Raw genomic sequence first — 22,916 nt, 5'->3', positions numbered from 1 at the left:
CATTTTTATTATTGTTTTGATGGGGATGGGGTAGGGTGGGTTACTAGATAGGGCATAATTAGCAGAATAAACATTAGCTTTAATGTTCTAAAATGCCAGTGCTATTTAGTTCACCGCTACTAATCAGAATGAAATCTGCATTGGAATGCCACTAACCATGCATTTCACATAGTAGACCCTGATCTGAAAGTTACAAGTTACAAGAAAACTCAGATTAAGGAAAAACCAGGAGGGCTTTCTGACTTTATCACAGTTTCAATGTTCCCTGGATAGAATCGGCAGTTCATTGACTGATTTCACTTGTTGCCTGGTTTGTTCTTTAATAATTGCTCTGGATCTGACAGTAAAGCATCAAAGCAAGCTTTCATCAAATCCAGCCATTTCCACGATCTTCCTCTCCACAGAGCTAAATATATATGTAACTAAGATTACTTTTGAAAGGGCGATTCATCAAAGTATATTATTTCCAGTGAAATACAGCTTCAATTAATAAAGTCTTAGAATAATTCCAAGGACCCCTTAAATCCAGACACAGCACGATAGAAGAAATAAATGAATCTATTTCCAGAATACATTACTGGTAACATCCTCCCATAATACAGCCATGAAATATTTCCAAGATGCGTATTAATTCATCCGGTTTTACATATCTCTGCACACCTTTCCGTTTTCCTTTTAACCCAGCCAATGGCTTTTGCCTCTCAGTGACTTGATTACTTTGATAACCTCAATCAAAAGGCAATTACCCAGCGAGGGCACAAGGTAATTATTGCCATCCATAGCAGATTGAAAGCACCTGAATAGAAAGATGCAATTCTCTAAGCATTGACATTATTGGGAGGAGAAATTACCACTTGAAATTTCAAAGTCGCTGTGAAAGAAGATGATCTGTTGGCAGCATTCCTTCATTCCAGCTCTCAGAAAGAAATTGCCATATTAAGCACTGTGTTTTAACTTTTCATGAATAGTCAGGCTTCATACTATGATTGCCGGACAGTTTAAATGATTCCTCTCGGTGAAGATTCACTTTTTCTTTTCTTTCATGGTACGCTAAAAAAGTGACTTTATATACTTACCTTTTTGACAGGCCTTCCAATGGTCCTCATGGAAGTATTAGGCTTGCGTTGAATCCCTGTGCCCATATCACTTGCTGGTGTTTCTTTCACCAGCTCATATGCCCTATATTCATATGAGTGAGCACTCATACAATACCTAACTTATGACGTTTTTCCTATAGATAACATTCACAACAAGGCCAATTTTTTACCAGCCAGTCAGTAACATACTGGCCAGATGGCAACCCTAGACACACACCCAGATATGAGAAAGTAAGCAGTGAAACAGATTTTCAGGAATTTTGAGAAGGTCCCTGGGCACTAGAGGTTAAATCACCTTTAGTGCCCCAGGGATCGCACACAGGAGGATTCCCAGGGAATCCTGTGAATCCTCCTGTTATAATTACGCAGAACCATTGGAAGTTCGAGGAAATTTTCGCTAGTGGGGGCATATGACAGCCTAGACAGCCTAATATCTTAGTATGTAACTGTGCAACTATCAGGTCTTTGCGATTCCTAAAACTATCTTTTTTCTTTTAGTGGGAAGCTGTGATGGCAGAGGCACAAGCAAGTTTCATGTCATTGAAGTTACGGGCCGTCATGAACTTTTGTTTCTCCAGGGAAAGTCAGCAAAGGCCATTCACAGTGAGATGTCACAATTACTGTCCATGAGCTGATTATTGAGGACCGCAAATATCCGCAAAAATAATAGCCCAGATACTTGACATCTCACGGGAGTGTGTTGGGTTTGTTATCACCACTATCCCAGATATGCACAAGCTTTCAGTGAAATGGGTGCCGAAATGTTTGAACAGTGATCAGAAGAAGGAACAAGTTGAAGCATCCAAAGCCGTTTTGGCCCATTTTGAAGCTGCACAGGACTTTTTGGCTAGGTTAGTGACTGAGGATGAAACTTGGCTCCACATTATGATCCTAAAACCAAGAAACAGTCAAAGGAATGGCGCAACAGAGGGTCCCCGCAGCCGAATAAGTTCCAAACCCAGAAATCGGCCAGAAAAGTCATGTTGTCCATTTCTGGGACAAAGACAGTATTCTGTTGGTGGACTACCTACCTCAGGGCTCTAGTATCACCGGACAGTATTATGCTAACCTCCTGGACCAGCTGAAGGAGGCAGTTAGGACGAAACGCAGTGTAAAGTTGACCAAAGGGATCCTTTTTTTGCAGGACAATGCACCTGCACACACGTCCAAGGTTGTGGCTGCCAAATTTAACACCCTGGGTTTCCAATTGGTCCACCATCCCCCCTACTCACCTGACCTGGCTCCTTCGGACTATTATCTGTTCCGAATTTGTTTGTATTATCTGATCTGAATTTGAAGAAACACCTGAAGGGGCAACGTTTTGAGGAAATTTCTGATGTCAAAGATGCTGCTGAGCGCTGGTTTGCGGCCCAACCAAAGGACATTTATCTGAACGGTCTGGAAAAGCTGCAAATATGCTGTACCAAGTGCATCAGTCCCAGGGGGGAATATGTTGAATAAATGTGTTATTTCATAACTCTGGCTCTCTTCTTTCTGGGCAAAGCCAGGAACTTTTCAGCCCCCCTCATATGTTGTATATAAAATGAAATATTTGCTGCCATGTTTTTAAGGTTTTTTTTTAAAGTGCTAGTTTGTAGATCCTTTCCATGTCATGTTTGAAATAGTAAAAGTGTGTTCCTGGTGAACTCTTTTTTTCAGGTTTTGGAAAAAGAATGGGACAGATAGAAGCTCTGTCTGTTTATCATTTTTGCTTTGTTTTTCATCATTGGTTATTTCCCTTCACTTCCTTCTACAATTACAAGGAAGTATAGGAAATCTCTCCAGGTCACATACAGCTAAAAATATACTTTAAAGCCACATTAATTAAGATCCCTACCTTTTTCTATTCTATTCTATTTTATTATATTCTGTGAATGCTAAAATAGTCTTTTCCAGGGCATTTGGATGCATTCCATAAATTTGCTTTATTTTTTACAAAATTATATCCACAGCTATCTACATCTATCTAAAACAATATTAACTATAGTGATAGAGTGAAACATTCTTTGCTTTACACACATGGAAACAAAGACATACAGTAGTTACATAGGTTGAAAAAAGACATAAGTACATCAAGGTCAACCACTAGGGAATAAAAACATACTACAAACCAGCAATCTAAACTAAAACCCTATAGACAAAATCGATCCAGAGGAAGGCAACAAAAAACTTATAACGCATAATACAATAGATAATAGTTAATACATATAACCTATTAGCTAAAATGATTTTGTTATGGGCTCTCACTATAGTGTAAAGCCCTCATGGTATAGGTTACACAGCTGCCACACAACCTTTTTTTGCTCCAGTAACTATGACAAGCATCTGGCTATTAAATCTGGAGAAGCAGCCAACAAGTGAAAAGCTAGTGCTTGCCTTTCTTAAAAAAAAAGTCCATCAAGCTCTGCAATATTACCGACGCATGTTGTAATAAATATGTATTTGTAAAACACATATACTAAAACTGTTACTGATTTTATACTAAAATGTAACAAAAAACCAACAAAACATCATTTTATCTAAGGCTAATCTTCAGAAAAACAGAAACTGACCCAAATATCATTAAAGTTCCCTTGTAGTTTCAACTCCTAATCCAACATCTGACAACCTGGTATGCCTTGTCACTTCCCTGCCTTTTGTTTCTCTTTTTTCTTGAGATTGTGGCTCATGAAAGCAAGGCTGCCTATCCTTCAGGAATTATTTATTGCCGTATATGTTTTTTCCATACATGTGTAACAATGACTACGGTTCTTCTGGATCTATATAAGCCTTGTTTGTTCATAAACTTTGATCCCAACCACAAGAAGAAAGAGAATACAATATCCAGGTATGGTTTGGCATGTTGTTTCCATGACAATATCATCATCCTTATCTTCTAATAATTGATTTATTTGCCATACACACATAGAAGTTCATTTTACTGATGTACTTCATACAAATGTGCTTTTAACCATTAAATATTTTTAGTTTATAAAATCAAAAATGTGATGGATTTGTCACTCAGCAACACACAGTTATTGGTCATATCCTATACTTGAATATTTAGATAAAGGTGGGAATAAAACATTCTTTTCATTGGGCATCAGAGGCTCTAGACAATATCCATGATTAATAAATAGAAGAAACTGTATAAAATCCAATATATACATAAAAATGTTGATAATGTTGCCTTCTGTTTTTATGTTCATCAAAAGTATGAAATATATGATATATACAGGGATGTCAATGCATTTCTCATCCGAGGCTGCTTCTTCGGTAAGGTAAGGTCAAACTCATAGAGTTAGGAAAGTCAAAAGAAAAAAGGTTGGATAAAAAAATGCATCTGTTGGAAGTAGGATATTGTTTCCTATGGTTACCTTTGGGCATTTGAGTATTGATACAGCCAATAAGTAGTAGTTGCCAGGCCACCCAGTTGGCCTCCTGCAACCTGAAGTCTTCTAGTCCTTGGCTCCATCAATACTCAGATGGGGCCGTATAGAATAAAAAGTTCAACATGTTGAGTTCAAAAATGGTGCTACCCTATTGCCTGCAAAGATAAAGTCTAACGTTGTTGTATTCAGTCATGCCAATGGTAGCACAGCCTTCAAAGTTGTGCTCGATCTCACTTTTTTGATTTCCCAATGATCTGCACTTGCTTGCTTACAGTTAAGTTTTGGAGGCAAACTAAAAACACAGCTGAACGTACCAGTTGGCATAACAGAGTGCATTGGGGTTTATAATAAAATCAAAGGGTGTCTTTTTATTGTTCTTGTTAGGAATTTAGGACTTGAAGCTATGTAAAGATGTCAAATTGATGTCACTGAAAACAAATTTTTGTGATCTTTTTCAGCAACACTGAAATGAACTCTGTACACACAGTGCTGTTCTGTTCTATAAAGAAGGGAGGAGGTGAACACAAAGGAGACACCCTGCTCCATTTTTCCACATAAGATCTGCCACAGCGGATCACTAAATGATTTCGGGGGACCGCTGTACACAGGCTAGACTTTATCCAGCGTTTGTACGTAGATCTGTACGTAGATCTGTACAGAGCGCATAGATTTAAAGGCAGCTATGAGAAAAAAATAAATATGCAACGTTGTCTGACATTACCATTAACACTGCTGTTTTTATCTTTCTGAGCACCCCAACTAATTGTAACACTGTAACAAAATTTGATAAATCTCCCATCACTGTTGTCGCCCTCTGGACAGAGCACTCTTCAACGGACATGCAGCTTTAAATGGACCTCAAATAAAAGAAACAGAAATTGGAGACCAACTACATCTAATAAAAGTTAACTTTTCCTTTTTTGAAACAAGTATTAATCCATATGAATAAATGCTGACACCTGTCAATGGTAAATAGTGGTGACATACTGCATCATATAAGTAATTTTTTATTTAGCTCACTTCATTTTTAAAATCATAAATTTACGCAGTTATGAGTTCAAATCTTCTCTCAGCCTGCCTAAAAGTTATCCTACCATCAAACTGTCCATGAAATATCATAGAAATACAAGGTGTCGCTATGTCATTTTTTCAGTTCATGTTGTGCTCTGCCTGACAAGCATTGCACAGGGAAGGGAGTATATAATGCCTTGAACAGTCAGGGAGTACCCCAACCATATTATGGCATGTGCAAAAGCTTCATAAAGTTCTCTCCTGTCCACCATCTACTGTAATACAAGCAAATCTCTTTTACTGGCTTCATAGTCATCTCCAGTGAAATTGACATCAACAAAAACAATCTTATGCAAAGCACTCCGTAACTCCTCATATCTGATTTAACTTTTTGATTATTACTATTTTTTATTTTTTGTCTAACCATAGAGGTGCAGCAAAGGAAAACTATGTACACATGATAATTGTTTCCCAAGATAAACGGTCATGCTCCTCTGGGGCATAAATGTGACGCGTGTAGAGTGGTCCCTGGCGGATTTAGCATTTTTGCCGGCAATCTTTTTTTTTCACTAGAAATAACTTCTGATGACCTGACGTTTTTTTCTAAATGAACATGTGCTTCCTCTTCTATAGTGCTATGATCTCCCTGCTAGAAAATTGCCTGGGATGCGGAATCTAAGCGACACCTGGCACCACATAAGGGGTGATGGACTAGTAATCCTAGTGACTACCGAACCCTTTGCTGTTAGGTGTCAGCAGCTTACAGCCCCTGGGGTCACCTAATCAGTGGTAAGCATCTGTGTAGGGACAGCTAGTGGGTCAGTTGTGGTCACAAAACATGACCCAAGCAAGGTGATGTCAGTATTCAGAGGGAAGGTCCAGGCAGGCGGCAGACAAGGAGGTGTCAGTAACAAGGCGGCAGGTCAGGATCTGTTTTGTGATCAGAAGGTCAGGGCAAGAGGCAAGCAGGTGGCAACCAGGCATAAGGTCAAGACAAGATATATGCAAGCATGCTATGCAGAGTCCCAAATGCTAAGGAGCTGGTTCAAAGTCACAGCACCAGCCACCATTACTGCTAAAATAGCCTCTGCCCCTTTAAGGATCTTCTCTTCCATGTGCTAGGTCAGTGTGTGCATGACCGCCCAGACATGCCTGTTCAGGAAGTTTGGCTACATGCTCGGTTGGGCGGTGACAGAGAGTAAGCACTGAGCCTGACAGCTTGATAGAGCAGACAAACGTGAAACACTGCAAGAGGGTTCAGCAGGGAGTGTTGCAGGAACCGACAGGTAGTGTGGCAACTGGACCAAACGTCAACCCCATTGCTACGAGCAACCCCTCACTACAGGTTTACAAAATACAGTATATACAGCATATATATATATATATATATATATATATATATGGAGAGAGACACAAAGAGAGAGATGCATTTTGACATGTGTTTGACAAATGTATTTTGGGAAATAAGATTTCAGGCTGGGAGCAAAGCCAAACAGAAGGTACGATGAAAAACACAATACAATTATGCAAATACATGCACATGAATGCTTTTACATTATTCCTATGTGTATGTATTGTATAGGTGCTTATGCATGATTACTTAGCGCTACACCACTAGCCACAATCTGGTCTTCTGTACTATTAAATTATGGGCCTTCATGAACAAAAACCTCTCTTCTACACATACTTAGGATAAATGGATTTCGACAAGGATACCCGACTAAAGCTGGCATTAATTACAGGAACAGAGAACAAGTGTTTTTAGGTAGATATTACTTATGACATCTTATGTCACTAATGCTTTGAAGGAGGTTAATCCAACCTTATCCAACTTATTCATAAATAATATATCAGTGTATGTTCTTCAATATATCTTAAATCAAAACACACCTTTGTCACCTTCCAACGCACAGTATATTTTTCTTTTAACTTGTTTTAGTATATTAAGATGATTCTACAACTCTTATTCTACAATTACTTATATATGCTATTGTTGCCAATTATCAATTAAGAAGTTTAATCTACTAAGTATTGACCTGTGTCCTTGAGTTCAGTTCGGTTTCCATTGTAAGGCAAAAAGATTTCCCTGAATAATTGAGTATAAACTGAGATTGTTTTCCCCTCAAATACTATTAGAAAAAAAGGCTTGGTTTATACTTGGGTCACACCAATAGATGGCAATGTCACAGGTTTGTTACACACTTTATATCTATTTACAGCACCATCCACTGTTGGCCAACAATAATGCACAAAAGATCATTTAAGAGCAATGACCCATCCTATGACATTTAATTAATGCCAGTTTTAGCCGGTTATCCTTGTCGCAATTTATTCAACCAACTCAAAAGTAAAAAATGCTTTATTCTGTAAAAAGCAAGACAAAAGATATATGGACGGAGCCCATGTAATTTTGATTGATTTTCCTTTTTAAATAGATGTTTTATAAATAAAATATCATAAATATCATGTTTTTATGTATGTTCATTTTACTGGTGTTTCTGTTGATTACTGTTAGCAGTGGCAGACTTCATGACAAAGCAATTTCCAATAAAATGTATTTATTGTGCTATATATTCATAGCCATTCATATTTGAGTACATATGAGGCATTTCCTTACCGTTAACATTGGAAGCCAGGCAACACATGGGAAGAATATCTGTCACACAAATGACCATTTTACCAATCCTTTGAACTTCCCTGTAAATGCCAAATATTTCAATGCCTAAAAAGGCAGTACCTTTGCAGTTTCAACCTAATGACACTACTGAAGGTCATTGGCATAATTATAGTTATAGCGCTACACTTGTCTGCTATGGTGCTTGGATTTGGGTGTGCAGCCCCATTAGATGGGCTGTCAAGGCAAAGTAAACATTGCATAGTACATAATGTTTCCACTGTATAGCTAGAACCAGTAGTTAAAACGACTGAAGAACCAAGAATTGATGTAAGTATTTCTCTGTAATAAATTCTTCCCTAGAAGAACATGCACAATATTCTTTTATTGGTAATACTGTGCAATGTTAATTCTTGTGTTCAAAGTTAAGTTTTAGGGATTTAAAAATGTATTCCCCTCTTGACAACTCATATCTACAACAGTGAACCCAGGACTAATACTAAGTATTGAAAAGTTTTGCATTATGTCCTTGTTGATATTGGTACTGACAATCGATAAAATAAGACTAAGTTAAAGTGTCACGGAAAACAACAAAACCAATCCATATTTGATTTATTCGTTCTGTTCAACTAGCCCACATAAACACCCTCTACCTCTTGCAGAGAACTCTATATCCTTATTATATGTGGCTACAATTCATGTTCCATTAAGAATGTCTCATTTTATAGCCATCACATTCTGCAATAGACAGCTGAGTTTGTAAACACCCACCCCCACCCCATTGTGATATAGAGCAGAGGTCCTCAACCTGTGGTCAGTGGTCCATGAGAAAATGTTGGTGGTTTGCGGCTCTGGACGGTGCACCCCCCAGTGGGGTCAGGAGAAGGACCCCACCTAAAGGGGCGTCTCCTGTATGCATCCCAGGCTCAGAGCGGCGGGCGCGTTGTGTATCTGGGTGGGAAGGTTCTGGCATCATGATGTGACTATGGGGGAAGTTTGTTCCCCTTTGAGTGGCACACAGCTCCCCACGCATGCGCAGTCTAGAGTCCGTAAATGTAGTGCTATGTGACGTCCAAAAGGCTGGGACCCACTGCTATAGACAGCTGAAAGTGTAAAGATCCCAACCCATGATACACAATGAAAGATTGTCTGTATAAAGTATTTACCATTTTTTCTTTTTTTTTTCCTATAGATGATTGTGTACTGTATGTGTTGATCTGTTAATTTGATTGTTAATTTTTAGTGTCAGAGTTGTGTCCTTGCATTTCCCTTAAGATAACCTAATTGAATTGTATTCTTATAGTTAAAAGGACCTGCAGGGATTATCAAAGAAAAAAAGTACTATACTGTGTATATATGCATACTATATAATACTTATGAATTAATATATTTACATACTTACATATTTACATACAAATAAAACACAATAAAACCAGTAAAACTCTGCAGTATTACATCTATGATATCCCCATTCACATCAGCTTAGGCTGAAGCAATGAAGAACACAATTAATATTAATTTATGTAGCACCATTTCTAATTCTTCCATCATTTGCAGTAATCTTTAACATGCACGTATCACAACAGCCAGGTCATTTACAATGACAAATAAGTTACACCGCCATCATTATATCAAAGTTCACATGTCACATTCTTTAGGCCCCTTGTGTGACAACAGCTTTTAAGTAAAATCCCATTTTCATTAGGACTTACCCTCTTGTATATTTCCGGATCAATGAATGCCTGCAGCAATAGGATAGATCCAATTTTAGAAAATTGTTTTTTGTCCAATCTAGAAAAGGAGAAAAATGTGAGATTAGAAGCTTGGTACAGTGATTATTTAACATTTCCCTTTTGAAAGTAAATCTTCACAACGCTGTCATCACTTCCACTCCCATAATGCTAACACCTCATAGAATTTACACTTCTAGCGCACAACCAAATCAAACACATAAATCAGCACAAAACCTGCTAGATTTTTATCTGTTCATTTATACAGCACACACTTCCTATCAAAATGAAGCCACGTTAAAGGGGAACATCGAAGGATTTCAACAAAAAGACATTCTGCTAATATTTTACCATTCTTCTATTAAAATGTTAAGGGATTTGCATTATGTGCTATATTAATAATTTAGTTTTTAATACAATAAAGGTTATCTTGTATCTTGTATTTGTAAGCTCTTTGTATTTATAGTTATACAATCAGTAATCTGGATAAATGACTGCATAAATAATGTCAGAAGTTGTCACATACAAAACTAAAACATTTTACTATATATTATTTATATTATTATTAATATTTGAAATAATAATATTATAATAATAATAATAACAATAATAATAAAAATATTATAAATAATAATAAAAAACTTGTTTTAATTTAATTCAAAATATTGCTTGTTGCCCTTCCTGTCTGGTGCTTTTTGCTAGTATAGCCAACCCCGGCGTTCTGCCTTGTACTCCTAAGGAGGAGCAGGGGAGTGTCAGACCAGATCTGAATACTGCATGCACTAAATCCAATGCCTAAGTGCAAAGAAAAAAAATGAATTGTTAGTACAGTGTTTTTGTTATTACATATCCATTTCCTTTTTTTCCAGAATACATAGAGACCATTGACATGTACTGAGCTGCACTATGAATTTGGAAGCAAGGTGGCTGTCTCCATCTCAAAGATAATAAGCCTGGAACTAGGTCACCAAAAGACAAATATGGGAATGATTTATTAGAGCTATACATTGTTAGCAGAGCTGCTGTCTTGTAATATTAAATATACCACAGGACTATTGCTGACCTCCTTTATGCTAGTTGGCTGCTTGTTATCTTGGCCCTGTAACTTTAATACTTTTTTTAGCTTGGACTTAGAGCAATTGTGGAGAGTCAGAACTGATGTGCATACTTTTTCCATGTCATTAACTCAAACTTGAAAGAATGTCAGCATAATATCCAAGAAACTAGCATGACCTAGAATAATCCAGAAATGTGAAGGGGAATTTCCTCAAAAAGGTATGGATCACATGCAAAAAAGTTTTTATTGCATTTTAATTTTGATTGGGGGAGTTACAAGACCTGTTTCCTACCATTTTTAGCATTACATACCCACTTTTTGTTGGCTCCATCGTCACTTTTAGCTTCCAGAAGCAGAAATAGTCAATTTTTCTAAGCTTTATATTTTGCTCAAATCGTAGTTGACACTGAGTTTTATAGATCCCCCCCACCCCCATAACAGACAGCATTTTCTCCATCAGTTTCTCCAGCAAAGTCCCATACTTCTTTATACCCAAAAGCACCGGGTATTTTCTGCTATCCGCAGCATGAAAACCAAATATATTCCACTAGGGAAAGGCCGTTTGTCCTGTTGAGGCCATACATAGGTTAAAGTTAAAGGAAAACTTAAATCACAATTCTAAAATACTTTATTGCCAGTAGTCCTGTTTTCTGAAATCTCTCCTGAATGCCAGTGTTCAGTGCAGTGTTCTAAATATTGCCCAGTGCTCCAAACTGATGGTCCAGGAGTGCCACAAATTGAAGACATTATGCCTGCCAGCTCTTCTCTGACTTCCCTTCCTTGGTCCCAGACCCCATACTCTTTCCTATGATTTTCCCTCTCCTTGCTGCCAACCTTTCATCATTTCTCATCTCCACCTCTGCCATGAATCAGGAGGTCATATACCTTTGCAGTTTTGACCAGAACTCAAATGTAGAAAACCCATAGTATTATTCCCATAGCTCCCAAATGGCTCTTGTTTGAAAGGACTGTCCCTGATTTAAAGCCAAATTCCTCTGTCTACCATAGTTATTGTATTTGTTATAAAACAAAGAAATTTAACCACTCATTGCCAGCACAACAAAATATTTGTCAGTGCAAAATCAAATCATATAAAGTACATCTCTGCAATACATGCACAAGTATAAGTCCTTAAAGCCAGAAAAGTATAGAAAAATACCTGTTGATCTGCCAAAAATTGAACTCAGCCCCTAAGTTCTGTTGTGAAATGACATCCTTTATGTAAACTGAACTTTCAAGACTCAGCTCTGTCCAGTTGTCTGAATCCCCCCACTGTCCTGAAGTGCTAGCTACAAAAAATAAGGGGACTGCATGATATAACCCAAGAAGTGTGCACAGAACAGTTTTGGATTTCTGACATGATCAATAGGTATTCTTTTGCACTGATTGAACTGATATAACAAAACACATTGAATTTTATAATCAACAGACGAATAAGGAAAAGATTTTAAGTCTCATTCTTCATGGTCATTAATCTAATTAACACTTAAAACTGTAACATTTCCAATAGAGCATTAGCAGTTTGCTATTTTTTCCTTGCCGAGTTGCTCTTTGAAAAAGGACATTATTATTATTATAAGGGCATCATTCCTTCATTAGTTTATACTACCACTATCATCCAAACACATGTGCAAATGTCACAAAGTCTACAACAGAAAAACACATTGAAATTTCATTAAGCTCACATGGTAAAAAGACACTTTCTGTGTCCAATAACTTATTATAAATGCATTGTGCTTATGAACTCAGACAATAAATCCAATGAAAATTTAAAGGATAACTCTTGTCAATTGTAAAGCATGAGATCCTCACCTTGGATGACTCCAGGATTACTCCAAAATCCTTCTGCTCTGTCTCCTGCCTTGGTCCCTGGTTGATCTCTAATAGTAGAGGATGTTGTACAGATCAGACCATTGTGACTGCTATGTGCAGCCTGTGCTTTGCAGTGACTGCATGTGAGATGATCAGCGACCATGATTCAGTGACTGGTGGCTAGACTGGGGGAGGTGTATAACAAGATGTGATGCCTCCTCTTACCAAGTCCTTTGCAGCTCATCCTACCTTCTAAACCTTCCAGTGATATATGTTGGTTTAATGATGTAGCAGCTCAGGATATTATTTTCACAATGGGTGGTGATGGTGGGGCTAATCAAGATTTCTGCAAATCACAATAAATAGAAGGGGATGTATTTCAACATTTGTGCCATGAATAAATTTAGGCAAAATGTCTTAAAACTGAATGTAAAGTATGAAAATAAATTTTACCAAAATCATACTTACCCGGGCCGGATCATCCAAAGGGATATTTTAAATTTTCGTAGAAGCTGACAACTTCTGATATCTCTCTGGAAATCCATTGTTGAGATCCTGATGTTTGAGCTCCTGGGTCTGACATCCCTCTCTGGGCATTAGAAGAGGTTTCTATTCTGCCTTTTGGACTTTAAGTTCTTTGATATAATAGAAAAAGGTAATAGGAGCACAGAGGTAGATGGGAATACTCAACATTGATCAATTGGGAAATTTGGACCAGGAAATCTAATCGTTTAGGTATTTAAACCAAATAAAAACTCAGAGGCTGGTATGGGTCACTAAGCTCCATCTATGAGAAGAATATCACATTCTGGCAGTAGAACTAGATCTTCATTGTTTATCGACCTTCTAGACCACCATACCCTAAAATCCAGGCTTTTTCTGGTGGTCAGGTTCTTAGAACATTGGCTGTAAGACATATGGTATAACCTGGAGCATTAAAGAGGCTCTGTCCATTGACAAATATATGACAATCACCATTGGTATCACTTTACCTAGCCTGGCGTTGTCTGGTTTTATTGCCTTGAGTGATAGAAAGCTATCCATATCCCAATAGTAGCTCTAGGGCAAACCAGGGATAGATCGATTTGGGAGAAAGGAGCTAGATGAGGGTAGGTGCTCTTCAGCCAGAGAATAAGGAAAGTTGTATGTGACCTACTGCAGGTTCTAAAGCACATTGTGAGAAGCTCACAGTATGCAATGAAATCATAATAAGCAGTTTTAGTACAGGAGAGGAGCCTGTACAACTGTACAAGACTGAACATATCACTGGAGTTCAGCTTTTAGATCTTTGCATTTTCCCAGGATAGTATGACTAGTAAATTGCCTCTTCAAAGTACTCAAAAATGTGTCAGTGCTCCATAAATCAATACAATCAATCTTTGCTAACATTATTTCTATCATCAGCATTTTATGTTTAATGATAACATAACACAGATGTTCCAGAAGAAGGAAAAACGGAACCCAGCTGTCAGTTTATCCCCATATTGCAAAAAGCCTTCCTTTTGTAGTGGGAGATATATTCCATGGCTTTGTCACTCCCCTAAATGAATATGCTAATTATAACTGGAGGTTATCCTTTAAATGTAATTTAAATACAGTAATAACCAAATCGTTCTTCATATTCCAAACCTTTGTGTTTTAAAATGAAATTACCAGTTTACTAGATAAATAGGTCCCGATGGACCGTAGTGTTGTCAGTCTAACCCTGGGAGCTTGTTAACAGGAGAAAAAAGCAGAATGGGCATAATATCAGAATGAGAAATAAGTGGTGACCCCATTAGTATGCTGCAACTACTAATATTTTTTGAACTTTTTTCAGCAGACTAAGGGAGCCAAGTGTTTTGATTCCTCCAAGGGACTTCTATAAGGTAACTGCCCTGACTGTACTGCCCTGCAGGGATATATGAATCAATAGTTGCTGAACAAAAGACAGATTTCATTTGTTTGTTTTAAAGTGGACCTGAACTAAATTTGTTTCTCTACATAAAAGGGTAGATAACTTTATAATGTAAGATAAAAAAGTACCTTCTTTTTTTGGTGGGGGGTGAAGTCCCTTCCCTTCTGCGGCAATAAGGACAGAATGGGAGCGCAGAGCCCCCTGGGATACATACAACATGCATCCCAGGACACTTCTGGCTGCTCCTTTTGTAAGATTGGCATTTTTTCCCTCAATTGAAGAAAAATGCTACTGCTGTGCATGCTGGACATCGGGCATGTGCAGAAGGACCTTTCTTTTTCAATAGGGTAAAAAAATGCAGATTTCACGAATATGCATTAAGAATGGCACTCTTTTTTTCCCCCATTTACTAAAGGCTTCTTCACCCAATCTTGCGCCTGTGCAGTAAAAGGTTGGGTGACATAGGCAGAAGGCAAAAGAAGAGGAAAGAAGAAGATGGGCCCCGGGGCGGAGGACAAAGATGGACAGCTCACGACGCAATCCAAGAAACCTCTGCAGGGATCCAGGGATATGCGGAAGTGAAGTTGAGTTTTTTTGTTTTTAGTCGAGTTTGGCTTTAAGACTTGTATTAGGCAATTTGTGTAATTTTTTCAAATGCTTGCACATGACTGAATGGTCAAAGTCAACAAAGCTTCAACTCATTCACTGGGCCAGCCTGTTTCAACCTTTTTAGCATGGGAGATCCCTTGAAACAATGTTCAGGTCTAAGGGAGCTCCTCCTGTAATTACGATATCCACAGTTCACAGTACATTAGTGTGATGTTCATCTTACATTGCTGGCCATTTGGAGAATTTCACCCTTAATGATAGCCAAAAAGAATATTTGTGCCAGTTAAACTGACCTGAGAGGCAAAGATTGCTGATTGTTCAAGGATTCCCTAGCATCCACTGGAGGACCTGTTTGAGAAACTCTGCACTAAGTTATATGAAATATCTCTTGCAAGCGGATCATTCTCATTGCTATGTAAACAGCCCATGGTCCTTAAGTAAATCAACCCCATTGCATCCTCTAAACAATCAAAAAAAGTGGACCTCGACAATCAAGAAAAAACACTAGCACAAGGATTATTTGTTACGCACTGTTGTATTGCATTTTTTAGGCTAAAATAACATTTTATTGAGTCAGGGGAATGGACCATGTTAAAACAGAATGTATTGTCAAAAAAAAAAAATAATAATATATATGCAACACAACTTTGGTCCGTCTCATCCCTCCCAAGCTTCTTGTTGGCAGTACCGGGCTAATGGGGAAACCAACATTAGAAGAAAAAATCAGACTGTAGCACCCCTGCTGTGCCCAGAAATGCCACCCACTCCATGGTGCCTTTTAATTCTGTGCAGCAAACAGCATTCCTTGCATCATGATCAGAGATGGACACAGGTATAAAAGTCTGCTCCTTTAATTATTTCAGCTATACCAGAGCCTTGTGAATTGCAGAACTTCAAACCAGTCGCTGCTGATGATGGAGAAGCTTCACTTCTGTCTTCAAGAAAGTAATAAAAATAAATAATGTCTTTGAAAGGTATTTCTGCATATATACTTTTATATTTATAGAATCTCCATATCATTACCTCCTGGGAAATATTACTCCATAACTGTATTCAGACGTCTTTCTGTTGACCCCGAGAGGTTTCAAGAACAAAAACCATCCGACGGTAATATACTGGATATTATATTCTGTTCATTGCCAAGGAATGTATTGTAGGTGTAGTGGAGATATTTATTAGGGTCAATTCTGATCTATGGATTTTTGTTTTTGTTGCTGTTGCAGTTTTAGGCAATATTTTAACACACAGTTACCAGTTTCCATGTATTCTTCCACACCCACAGAAGTGCATTTTTTTCTGGACCTCCACTTTTTTCTGGATACCATTATCAGCAGCATGGAAGTTTATGGCAATGGACTACACTAACAAGGAAACACACCCCAATGGCAAAACCCTCAGTGCATTTTAGAGAGAGTTTTTTCCATTCAATGGCATTTCCTTTTACTTGGCATTGAAAAATGGGAGAAAATGCATTGAAAAAAAAAAAATATATATATATATATGTATTATCATGCATTGAAATGTACTCAGGTGCATTAAAAAAGGCACCTTAGAGAGAAATTAAAGTCTAGCAGGTACTGGCAATCAGGCAGGTGTTAATTGCAGAAACAGATAAGTCATATTTCTTCTGCAATAACTATTCTTACCTGCCTGACCGCCTGAAGCTGTCAACGGTGCCGGGACTGAATAAACCAGCCAATCAAGGTGGATGAAGATTAAAATAATGAAGGAAAGAAGGGAGAGGACATGGCACCCATAACACAAGCGGGGTAGGTGAGTATTGATTATGTTTTGTTTTCTACTAAAACAGAATGCCCTGTGAATGGGCCCTTAGAATTTTTCACCATAACAAGCCTCTCCATTGGTGTTTTCTTATCATTTTATTTATAATATTGGAAAGCAAGAATAGAATGTCTTGGGGATAGGGGATATAGATGCTAATAAAAACATGGCAACATTTCTAATCCGTCTTTTCAAAACTAAAAATGAAAAAAAAAGGATTGTATCCGCAGTAGCACTTCAAACCAAAGCATCGGCACGTCAATCAAAGGTATTTTCAGAAGGTTTTCAGCAATGACAGCTAATATAATTCTCTCATTGCAGGTTTTCTCTCTAAAACCTTTCTTGTTTTATGGTTTCTATAGCAGAGCTATTTAGATCTCTAAGTATAACCAAATAACAATTATATGTGAAGGTTGTGGGACTGATGATATGATCATTAGCTGATCTCAACAAGGCACCAAGAATAGTCTGTGCAGGGATCACTGAAAGTCACTGGGCGCCGTGCTGTGTCCATGGCCATGCTCATAACCTTGTTATCATAAAAGACATAATAGGCACTGAAACGTAATCTGTTATTGGTTCATAGGAACGGAGCTTTTTTTGCTCTCGTTCATAGACATCGCTAAGGTTTCCCTGATTAACAATTTCACTTCTAACTCTTCATGCAATTATTCAACAATTTCAAATGTATTTCCAAACACTACAAAAATACTATAATAATTTGAAGCTTTGAATTGAAGTTAAATGCAGTCAATGCTTGGAAGAAATGTTTTTTAAATGTAACTCAGATTTGCTAATTTTTTTTGTTTAGGGCTTCTGTAACTAAAATCTCATTTGAACCTTCAACCCGAAATTGACTAGGTGCTTTCCAGATGCATCAAATCTGTGCACATTTCTTCAAAAGGAGCCATGCCCTATTATTATTATTACATAGTAATAGCACCTGCAAAGTGGATCCTTGAGGCCTGTGTGGAAGAAATGGTTTCATTGCAAAGGTCCAACATGCCAAGGGGTCATGTGTGTTCTGATATTCACAACCCCCCACATCAGTGGTATTGATGTGGGGGGTGTGTGGTAATTTGACCCAAAAGGAATAAATGAGAAAATCTCTGACGTTTGGTGATTGAAAGAACAGAACACAGAGCGGTATGCTATACTGTCATTGACTGTACAGCAATAGGGATGAGCGAGCAAATTTATTAAATTTGGTCTTGTGGCAAAAAAGGCCATTCTCGCCTACATGTTTGGTAAGTGAGAACGGCCTTTGTAAATTCGGCCGGTGAGACTGAATTTTTGGGATCTGCAAGACCAATCAGGGGAGCGGAGCTGTCAGCTCTGCTCCCCTGATTGCTAATGCAGCCCTGTACTATGTGTTCCTGGATAGAGTTTCTCTATCCAGGAACAAAGTGTGAGTCTCGCGGCTGACTGCTCATAATGGATGCAGCGTGGGAAAAATCCATGTTCATTCGTAACTGCAAGCCACATGACTCACTCTGAGAGGTCAAGTATCATGGCTGCATTTATGAATAGAGCCGTGAGAATCCTCCTCTCAGGGAGAGATCCCTGGGCACTACAGGTCACAATAAAGGTTTGCCCTTATTCTGACCTGTAGTGATCGGGGATCTCTCACCGACAGGTGGATTCCCATGGCTGTATTTATGATCGCAGCCGCAATAATCCTCCTACAGTGATTTCCGACAATTTCGCAAATATTCGCGCACCCATCGGAACTTCGAGGAAATTTTTGCGAGAATGCCAGAGGCATTTCACTCATCCCTATACAGCACAGCTCAAGTAATTTAGTCAGCAGACTGTGACAACTTTCATAGTCAGCTGGACAGATTTGTGAGCCTTTAAAATGGGGGCAGCAAGTGTTTGTGCCCCCTTTCCTTTGTGTAAAAGGTTCTTTGGAAACTGGTTTTCTCAAAAAAAGGAAGAGGGCAAATACTAGACCCTTGTCTGCCCCAATAGTGGAAAGAGCCATGGTTGGGGGAGAGATGCTCTTACCCAGAACAAGACCGCCTCCCACCCAGATATCCACCCTTCTCCAGTTCTGCTACAAATAAACCCAAGCACTGGGTCAATTTGGTGAATTGAACAAGATACACCCTTGTCCCAAACACTTGTCTGGCATGAGAGGAGAAGCAATCTATTTTTCTACTGCATTAAGTAATACAATAATGTCTTGTCCCTCCCCCAGGGTGTCCCTGGACATTAAAAAAGAAAAACAATTTATTAGTAAGTTCCATTAACTTTTAGCCCCACTTTGTTATTTGTTTTACAGGGATTGCAAAAAAACTGGAAGACAAGACAGAGGGGCAGCTGTGCTGTATTTTTAAAAAATAGAATGCTAGCAGAAGGAAACTGCTAAGAGATCAAAGAGGTCTCATCCTGTGCTAATACTCTTTTACTGAGCCGTTAAAAACGGGGAATAGAGATTGTACAGTGGTATATTCTTAAAGTTGAATATTTGTATATATAAGGGCTTTCTTTTTAGAAAAAATAAATAGAAACTATGAATAATGAAGACATGTATTGAGGATCTATATGTGAACTTGTGCACACATCCTGTGTCCTTGTAAGCATCTCAAATCCTCCCTCCCATGAGCTGTCTGATTTGGGGTGACCTGATAGGAAGAAAATTATAGTTGTTGATGTTCCAAGGGTCATACGAAGGGGAATCATCTGCAAGTATATACCCTATAAACAATACTAATTTGTGAATAATAGTAACAATTATAGGTTATGTATCATATTCATTAATGCATGTTTATGACAGTATAGTATCAATCAAAATGTACTAGTAATAACCATGTAACACTCTGATTGGTTGAGAATAGTTATTAGAGTAATAGTTAGCTAGAGATCATAGATGTGCGTGCTTATGCTGACATTTCTGTATATGCTTAAAGAAATGTCAGATTTTCACCCTGCCTGACTTTACCCAGTTAATGGATAAGAAAGTAGGCACTCACTGGGGAAAACCAAGTCTTGTGATCTTGCTGTGGCTGTTTGGGACCATTGTATGCATCCAATAATGAGTATTATCTTTGAATTAAGCAGTATTTTGTGTCATTCTTTAACTCTTCTTGGTACTTCTTTTCCCACAAACATAAATTCCACAGTCACTTGTTACATTAGGCTGGATTCAGTGTTCTCCCCAGAAAATTTTTTCAGCCGGGTGGTAGGAAGCTATAGCCGGGTGGTAAAAAAGGGGGTGTGGCAAAACACGGCAAATTTAGTGCTCCCAGTTGTTTATGCCATGGGTAATCAGTAACCTCCTATTTTTTCAGTGTTCTACCTTCTCCCAATGCTAAAAAGCTCTGGGGAGAACTATGTGGATTCACTGAAGTTCTTCAAGACTGGACAGGATAGAGAATCTTGGTGATCCAGCAAATGTATTATAGATTTTTTTTTTACCTTTTTGTATTAAGCCATTGTTCTTACAGTGGATTTATGCACACAACTAAAATTACACAACTGCAATGTTAATGTACTTCAGAAATGCTCACTTTTTTCTGCCCCAACCTGGTCAAGGAATTCAATTTGTTATCTTATAGCAAACAGTTTTGAAATAATCCACTCCAGGTTTTCTGAATTACCTTGGTTCATTCATGATGATTTTTTTTTTCAAGTTTTGGAGAACCCCGACTCAATGTGTTTTAAACTAAAATGTAGGTTTGCTGCGTTACAGCAAAAGCATAGGCATGGAGGCAGCTCAGTAGATATAACAGTGTCATCCTCTAGACTGGTGCAATGGAAGGACAAAATTACAAATTATTTGACAAAAAAGACAGCTTACAATAGATTTTTAAAGCAAGATATATACAAAATGAAGTTCTCCCTGCAAAGCAGATAATTACCAGATAAGGTAATATTTGCTTCTTCCACTCCCCATTTCACTGATCTCTGTTGGAATGAAAACAAACCACTACCAGATAAATCATCAGAACCTGGGAGTGTCATTCTTGGTCCCCCACTTAGCTCTACCGTTCATCCCAACTCTTTAATTAGCACAAGACATGGGACATATGGGTCAGCGGACGGAACCATTGAGTGCAGTGGGTCCAGAATCTGACACTTCTAGAAGTGCTGAATTACGAAGATCCTTTTGGTGGCTCCTCTGGGCAGAGAAAGTGGCTAGTACAGTTCCTTAACTGTGTATTTATCTGTTTGTTATTGGTTTAGTTTAAAGAGAGGTATAAATGAATAAAGTGGAAAGTGATCTTCTTACACATAGGTGCTGCTACATTCTCAAGTGTCTATTTGCACTTTCCCTAAATGTGTTTCTAATATGGTTCCCAGGAGTATCAATATACCACACAATCTATGTTGATCCCCTCCGTAGTGACTCACTTTAACTTGCTTGTTAGTGGGCAATTAAGATTGACTTAGTAATAACCCAGGCACTCTACATTGCTTTCCCTGATGCACCAGTCAGTCGTACAACAATCCCTCAAATGTAATTTTCTCATTCAAGTCACTGGCACAAAACTCGAGGGACAACAGCAGAAAGTCTTTGACCTTTGGACTAAAGATCAGCGTATTGCCCCTCTGTGCAGAGTATCGATTTATGATACAGAATGTTTAATTTTCTGATGCAGTCTACTAAGCCAGTGCCTTTTTTTATAAAATGGACAACAAAATTAGTCATGTGGACCTCTACTAATTAAGGTTACAGATAAATCCCTTGAAACTGAACCATCACCTAGCAGGGAAATCAATAAAACAGAAGCCGGCTGGCTGGGAAAACACGAAATTCAATTAGAATCAGTTGACTGATATAATACAAATCTTTAGCAAGAATACTTTACTGTCTAAGAGCAGCTGTCCTGATACCTCAACATGACAAAATTCTTAACCATTCCAAAAAAAAGTCAAATATGGTGGGTCTTATTCCATGAGGCAAAATGTAAAGTGCAATGAACCATAGCAACTTCAACAGTAATCAGTGTAGTAAACAGGAATTGTGATGCCTTGGATAGGTTACTGGTCTATGCAGTGTTTTCAGAGCACCGTCACTATATTAGGGTGTGGAAACTAAAGGGTTAAATTGTCTTTATTCCTTTTTTTTTTGTTTGTTTTTTTGTTTCGTATCTTTAGGCTTTTTACCCTTTGCAGCAGTTTGATGGATAAATGACCACAAACGATTGTGAGTGATAAACAAAGAAAACGTGTTATTCAATTAGTAAGAAACCCCACAGCAATGCAAAATCAATTGTTGGTGATAGTGTCTTTTAAAAGATATATTACTTATATGATTTTATAATTTAATGTCATGCCTATATCACTGATGTTAAATTTACCTTTGAAGTGAACCTGTTGCCAGGATGTTTGCATGTATCTGAGTTTTAAACAAAACATTTCTGACTTGTATTATTGTAAGAACTGTGGAGCAATTTATCACAGCAGAAACAAAAAAGCTGTTCTCGATCATCTCACCCCTCTTGTCTATTTCCCCCAGAAATAAAGCTTTGTGTTTTCATTAGATATTAATTACTCTCGGGAGGGGAGAGCTGAGCTGCTGAGTCACTGCAGTAAAAAAAAGCAGGGACAATTATGATGTTGTCCTCCCAAAACCTCAGTCCTAATCTCCCAGAATTTCTGCATTATATTTACTTTAGATATATGAAGGGTGTGTTGAGTCACAGACAAGGAGGGGCTGAGCTGAGTTGCTCGTGGGAAGGAGGAGATGAGCTGCTGAGTCACTGCTGTAAGGGGTCAGCAGGAGAAACACCAAAGTTCTTCTCTCAAAAACAATGAATCCCCCATTCCTTTTCACAGAGATTCTGCTTAGAAATTTCAATAGCTAATAGGAAGTGATAAGGGTGCTAAGTCACAGTTGGGGAGAAGCTAAGATGCTGAGTTTCTCCTGGGAGGAGGTGAACAGCACAGTCACTGGTGTTTTCGAGGAAAGAAGAAGAAACACTAAAAAT

At 38.1% G+C, this 22,916-nt stretch overlaps 1 protein-coding gene across 1 annotated transcript in view; it reads right to left on the bottom strand.

Moving 5' to 3' along the window:
• CNTN5 (contactin 5) overlaps positions 1-22,916 on the bottom strand; it is a 790,266-nt gene that overhangs the window by 429,444 nt on the left and 337,906 nt on the right. The window contains exon 4 of the mRNA XM_072402864.1: positions 9,806-9,884. The gene's annotated coding sequence lies outside the window, so the exon portion shown is untranslated. The remainder of the gene's footprint in view (positions 1-9,805; positions 9,885-22,916) is intronic.

This window comes from Pyxicephalus adspersus, chromosome 1, assembly GCF_032062135.1.
Source record: "Pyxicephalus adspersus chromosome 1, UCB_Pads_2.0, whole genome shotgun sequence".
Classification (NCBI taxonomy): Eukaryota; Metazoa; Chordata; class Amphibia; order Anura; family Pyxicephalidae; genus Pyxicephalus; species Pyxicephalus adspersus.
The sequence above is the reverse complement of the archived record's forward strand: the minus strand, read 5'-3'. Positions and strand labels throughout refer to the sequence as shown.